Below are 6,633 nucleotides of genomic sequence, written 5' to 3'. Positions count from 1 at the left end.
CTCTCTCCAAGATCTTCGACAGAGATGATAGGATTGATATCGGTCTAAGATTGTTGACTACGTAGGGAGGACCACTTTTTGGTATAGGATGAACCAAGGCAGTTTTAAAAGCAGTCGGGAAAACACCCGTAGACATTGAGAGGGCACATATATGAGTGATTGGCGGAACAAGTGAACCATAACAAGACTTTAGTACCCTTGCTGATATACCATCATGCCCTGTCGCGCAATCAGTACGAATACTTAGGATTATGTTTTCAACCTCCACCACATCCACATCCAGAAGTGCAAAGGAATTGCACAGGGAGTTTTCAACATGCAAATGTGGGTGTGCCGGTGGAACGGAAGGTATAGATGAGAGTATTTTATCAGCTAGCTTTTTGCCTATGTTAGTAAAGAAGTAATTTATTTTGTTAAGAGATGCTTTAGGACTGTTCCCCAAAGTGAACAAAGCAGCTAGAGGAGAAGATTTTTTGTTTTGAAGAAGAGCTACCCTTTTTAATGCGTCCCATGTAGCTTTAGCATTGTTTTTGGCTTTGGCAAACTCGTCACGTTCGTATTGTATTTTAATTTTACGTAGTAGTTTGTTACAAAAGTTTCTATACCGCGTGTAGCTTATCCTCAATATGTTATCATCCGGTTTTGATTTGGATTTTTTATGTAGTTTATCCCTATGTCGAATACACCTCAGTAAACCTGGAGTGATCCATGGTTTTAGTGTTAACTTTCTTCTAGGTATACTGACTTCTTTAGTGTTTTTTTGTATAACCGGTGCGATCATCCCTATCAGACCATCAGCTGCACTATTTGCATCATTGTCCATCATGATATGAGAGAAATCCATATTTTTGATCTCACTCTCTATAGTTGCGTAGTCAATGACAGTACGTTTTGATGTAATGTTTGTTTTTTGTGGAGAAAATCTTAGACATGCTATTACTGGGATATGATCTGTTATTTGGGTTTGTAATTTGAAAATTATTGGTTTATTGAGACAGCGTAGGAATACATGATCTAAGCAGCTTTCAAGTCTAGTAGGGGTATCGTACGCCGGTAGTAGTCCATGGGATGACATCAGAGTTAGATACCTGTCCTTTTGTGTATGTCCTCCTTCCGAAGTAATCCCTATATTTATATCACCTATGATTAAGAGATTTTTATAGGATTTTGTAGTACCTAAAAGGTTATCCAGATCATTTATGAAGGGATCTATATCCCTATGCGAAGGGGAGCGATAGATTACTACTACAGCAACACCACCAGTGGTACACATGACGCAACTAGCTTCTGAAAACACTGGTTTTGTGATTTTAAATTGTAAGCCATTTCTTACATACACAGCAACGCCGTCATTTTGATTTTTCGCATCATCGGACGTGTGCGGTGTGTACCCCTGCAGCAATGGCATACTATCAACTTTACTTAACCAACACTCGGATAAGGCAATAATGTCACAAGACATAGATGTAGTTTCTAACATTACGGAAAAGCTGTCTAAGTTTTTATTAACACTACATATATTCTGATGAACTATTTTTAAAGAATAATCGCACGGGTCAATGTATTTCGTACAATCCTCCGGAAGACAGGTGTATACGTCAGCTATGGATAAGCTGTCTAATTCGGGAATAAAACTATTTGTATTGGTGTTAGCCATTTGTAAAGTTTATAAATATTAGTGAAATCATTACAATCAATGTCATAAATGTTTCCAGGGATTCATGTTTGCCAAGATTATGGTTTTTATGTATGTATGTGTAATATATGTATGAATGTGTATATCTAAAACGGTACTTGAGTATTGATGTGTGAATTGTATGTATTATATAATTATAATGTAAGTGTTGGTTCATGTGTAAACAAAATGTAACTACCAGATGACTCCTAATACCATAACAATATAGTAAAGATTTACAATTATAACGCCAATAAATTACGATTGCGTGGCAATTTTTGTAGGCATTGTTCCGATGTGATCCGAAATAACTCGCTTCCATTCTCCCTGCGTAGAAAAATCTTTCCGTTTATTACCCAGCAGTACTTATAATCATTCTGAGTAGCAAATTGCCGTGCCAAGTAGAAGGTTCTTTTCATACTGGGTGGTAGGTATTCAGCAACGTAGACCGGAGTGCGCTTACCGGGTATACAGAGTATTTCAGTGTTTAGTTTTTCATTGGAAGGCTTGCTTTTATTAAATGACTAGCTTTTGCCCGCGACTTCGTCCGCGTGGCGTGTTATATAAGAGAGAGATCTTTGTGTGTGTGGGAGTGCATACTTATGCAGTTTAGATTTTTTCATAAGTACATTTTTTTTTCCCAATAACTCCCATTTTTCAAAATACAGCCAAAAATAAACTTTATATTTACTAAGGTATGCATGCGTGCTAGATTGAATCAATTGATTGAATTGTTTTTTTTTTAATTGATTGTTCATTGAGTTTTAATTTTAATACACACTTCCTCTCTTCCCTTCAACGTTGCTGTGCCCTATAGGGTCCATGTTTTAGTTCCTATGCCTATGTAACACCCTATTGTACTACATGGAATGCAATAAATAATTTAATTGAATTGAAAATATCTATCTTACGCGGTTTCGATTTTTTCATACAAATGTTTTTTTCCCACTAACTCCCGTTTCCGTGGGAATTTTGCAATATCCTGTTGCAACTAAGCTTTAAGTTAACTAAGGTACCTGCATGCCAAATTTCAAGCGTCTAACTTAAGCGGTTTAGATTTTTCATACAAAAAGATTTTCCCGCTAATTTCCGTTGCCGTGGGAATTCCGGGAATTCCTTTCTTAGTGCACCTCTACGGTACCTAAGCTATGTCCCTTCCAAATTTCAAATGCCTACGTTTAGCCGTTCAGGCTATGCGTTGATATATGTCAGTCACTGAGTCAGTCAGTTTCTCTTTTTTATTTAGATTTGATTTTTTCATACAAATGTTTTTTCCCGCTAACTACCGTTCCCGTGGGAATTTTGTTATATCCTGTTGCAACTAAGCTTTAAGTTTACTAAAGTACCTGCATGCCAAATTTCAAACGTCTAACTTGAGTGGTTTAGATTTTTCATACAAAAGGATTTTCCCGTTAATTCGCGTTCCCGTGGGAATTTGTGAATTCCTTTCTTAGTGCACCTCCACGGTACCTAAGGTACCTGCATGACAAATTTCAAAGGTCTAACTTGAGTGGTTTAGATTTTTCATACAAAAGGATTTTCCCGCTAATTCCCGTTCTCGTAGGAATTTCGGGAATTCCTTTCTTAGTGCACCACTACGGTACTTAAGGTATCTGCATGCCAAATTTCAAACGTCTAACTTGAGTAGTTTAGATTTTTCATACAAAAGGATTTTCCCGCTAATTCCCGTTCCCGTGAGAATTTTGGGAATTCCTTTCTTAGTGCACCTCTACGGTACCTAAGCTATGTCCCTTCCAAATTTCAAATGCCTACGTTTAGCCGTTCAGGCTATGCGTTGATATATGTCAGTCACTGAGTCAGTCAGTTTCTCCTTTTATTTAGATTTGATTTTTTCATACAAATGTTTTTTCCCGCTAACTACCGTTCCCGTGGCAATTTTGTAATATCCAGTTGCAACTAAGCTTTAAGTTTACTACAGTACCTGCATGCCAAATTTCAAACGTCTAACTTGAGTGGTTTAGATTTTTCATACAAAAGGATTTTCCCGCTAATTCCCGTTCTCGTGGGAATTTCGGGAATTCCTTTCTTAGTGCACCACTACGGTACTTAAGGTATCTGCATGCCAAATTTCAAACGTCTAACTTGAGTGGTTTAGATTTTTCATACAAAAGGATTTTCCCGCTAATTCCCGTTCCCGTGAGAATTTTGGGAATTCCTTTCTTAGTGCACCTCTACGGTACTTAAGGTACTTGCATGCCAAATTTCAATTGTCTAACTTGAGTGGTTTAGATTTTTCATACAAAAGGATTTTCCCGCTAACTACCGTTCCCGTGGGAATTTTGTAATATCCTGTTGCAACTAAGCTTTAAGTTTACTAAAGTACCTGCATGCCAAATTTCAAACGTCTAACTTGAGTGGTTTAGATTTTTCATACAAAAGGATTTTCCCGTTAATTCGCGTTCCCGTGGGAATTTCGGGAATTCCTTTCTTAGTGCACCTCCACGGTACCTAAGGTACCTGCATGACAAATTTCAAAGGTCTAACTTGAGTGGTTTAGATTTTTCATACAGAAGGATTTTCCCGCTAATTCCCGTTCTCGTGGGAATTTCGGGAATTCCTTTCTTAGTGCACCTCTACGGTACTCAAGGTATCTGCATGCCAAATTTCAAACGTCTAACTTGAGTGGTTTAGATTTTTCATACAAAAGGATTTTCCCGCTAATTCCCGTTCCCGTGGGAATTTCGGGAATTCCTTTCTTAGTACACCTCTACGGTATCTAAGGTACCTGCATGCCAAATTTCAATTGTCTAACTTGAGTGGTTTAGATTTTTCATACAAAAGGATTTTCCCGCTAATTCCCGTTCCCGTGGGAATTTCGGGAATTCCTTTCTTAGTACACCTCTACGGTATCTAAGGTACCTGCATGCCAAATTTCAAACGTCTAACTTGAGTGGTTTAGATTTTTCATACAAAAGGATTTTCCCGCTAATTCCCGTTCCCGTAGGATTTTCGGGAATTCCTTTCTTAGTATACCTCTACGGTATCTAAGGTACCTGCATGCCAAATTTCAAACGTCTAACTTGAGTGGTTTAGATTTTTCATACAAAAGAATTTCCCTTCACTACTCTGCTCCTATTGATTGTAGCGTGATGAAAAGTAAACTATAACCTGTCCAGGAGTGTGAAGAATAATTGTACCAAGTTTCATTAAAATCCGTCCAGTAGGTTTTGTTTCTATAAGGAACATACAGACAGACAGACAGACAGACAGACAGACAAAAATTTTACTGATTGCATTTTTGGCATCAGTATCGACCACTTATCACCCCCTGATAGTTATTTTGAAAAAATATTTAATGTACAGAATTGACCTCTCTACAGATTTATTATAAGTATAGATTTGACTGCAGATAGCAAGTTATCTTTCATATGTACAGAACCAAATTCCGCAACAATAGGTTTTTCGTTACCGGGTTTTGTTGGTAGTCTGTAGACATCCCGTATATCAGATGGTGAGATATTTGTGCCTAGGGTTTTTCCGATCGAACAAATACTGGTCAACAATTCGTTTGAGGACTCGTTATCCTTCTGCGGGATGTTTCTAAATTCAAGGCAAGAAGAACGAGAAGAAAGTTCATTATCTTTTATCTTCTGTTCCAAACTTTTTATGTATTCCTGATCTTTCTGTCTGTATTTTTCTAGCACGTCAATACGATTTTTCATTTCCTCATACATACCGTTACTAAATTCCATCCACTTTTGTATATCAGCATTTGTTTTCTTAATTTCCACATTTTGTTGTTTTATTTCCGTGATTTCTTTGGTTAATCCAGAAAACTTTTCTTCTTGTTCCTTCATTAGGGATCGAAACATTCCTCTGATTTCATCTAAATAGCTATGGCGTTCGGTTGGTGAACCGAAATCCTCTGGTCGCAATCTTTTATTTCGTATAGTTACTCCCGTAGATGGTGTCTCCAACTGGATCGGGGAAGTAGGTAGATTAGGCTCCGATGCAGTTTTATTAATTGTGGTTTCACACTTCTTGGTGCTCGGGGGAGTACGTTTTACACAAGCCATATTCAATAACTATACAAAATTCGTTGCTTAATAAGGCAATTTCAAGTTATTACGAATAGGCAGGTATCATTAGTATACGTAGTTGCGTAGTAGATGCGTAGTCGTGACGAACGTTGTAGCAGTGTAATTAGTCACCGCATCGCCTCGTGACTGCAGTTAGATACGTATGCGTAATTCGCCGTCCGATGAGTAATAGCTATGGTCCAGCGGCAGCGTAGCAAAGCCGCGACCCGGCGGAACCCGGATCGATTCTCGCACACAGCAACCTATCAACAATTTCTTTTTCGGAGTTTCGATGTCAGCGACCGCACAAAATATAACTATCCTCTTCACACAACCCCCGAGGGGAGTAAGGTCCATATAAGCCACTAATGTGCGACAAGAAATAGGATTTTTAACTTGTAACCAATCACTGTTTAGCAACTATTAAAGGAACAACAGAGCCCATGCGCACGACCACACTGCGAGACCGCGGACGGAAGAATGTTCAATTAGAATTCACTTCCCCGTGTAGCGGCCGGGTTCAGAATAGCGCTAACGTTAGTGAACTAGCGTGTCGTACAAGGCGACTAACATTCACATTGCATGCTGTACATAGATACTTATATTTTACAATTTTTACTTTCCTATTCTAAATATACAAATTTTAGTAACTAAGCCCATACAATCATAATTATATCTAAGTCTTTATCTCAAGTTCTCTTATTTTGTTACCAGGGTTAATTCATCTTCAGCTTCTAATGATCCTAAAAATCCTGAAATTTCCACTGCGAGTAAAATCATGAACAATCCTTATATTAGTTTTATCGTTTGCTCTTTAATTAAGTTGGTATTTTATGTCCTTATCTATAAATTATACATTCTAATTAAAAATTATTTTACAAAACTTAAATCCACTTCTAATTCTGTGGTCTAACTCAA

This window comes from Pectinophora gossypiella, unplaced genomic scaffold (assembly GCF_024362695.1).
Source record: "Pectinophora gossypiella unplaced genomic scaffold, ilPecGoss1.1 Pgos_31, whole genome shotgun sequence".
Classification (NCBI taxonomy): Eukaryota; Metazoa; Arthropoda; class Insecta; order Lepidoptera; family Gelechiidae; genus Pectinophora; species Pectinophora gossypiella.
Note: the sequence above shows the minus strand (reverse complement) of the source record.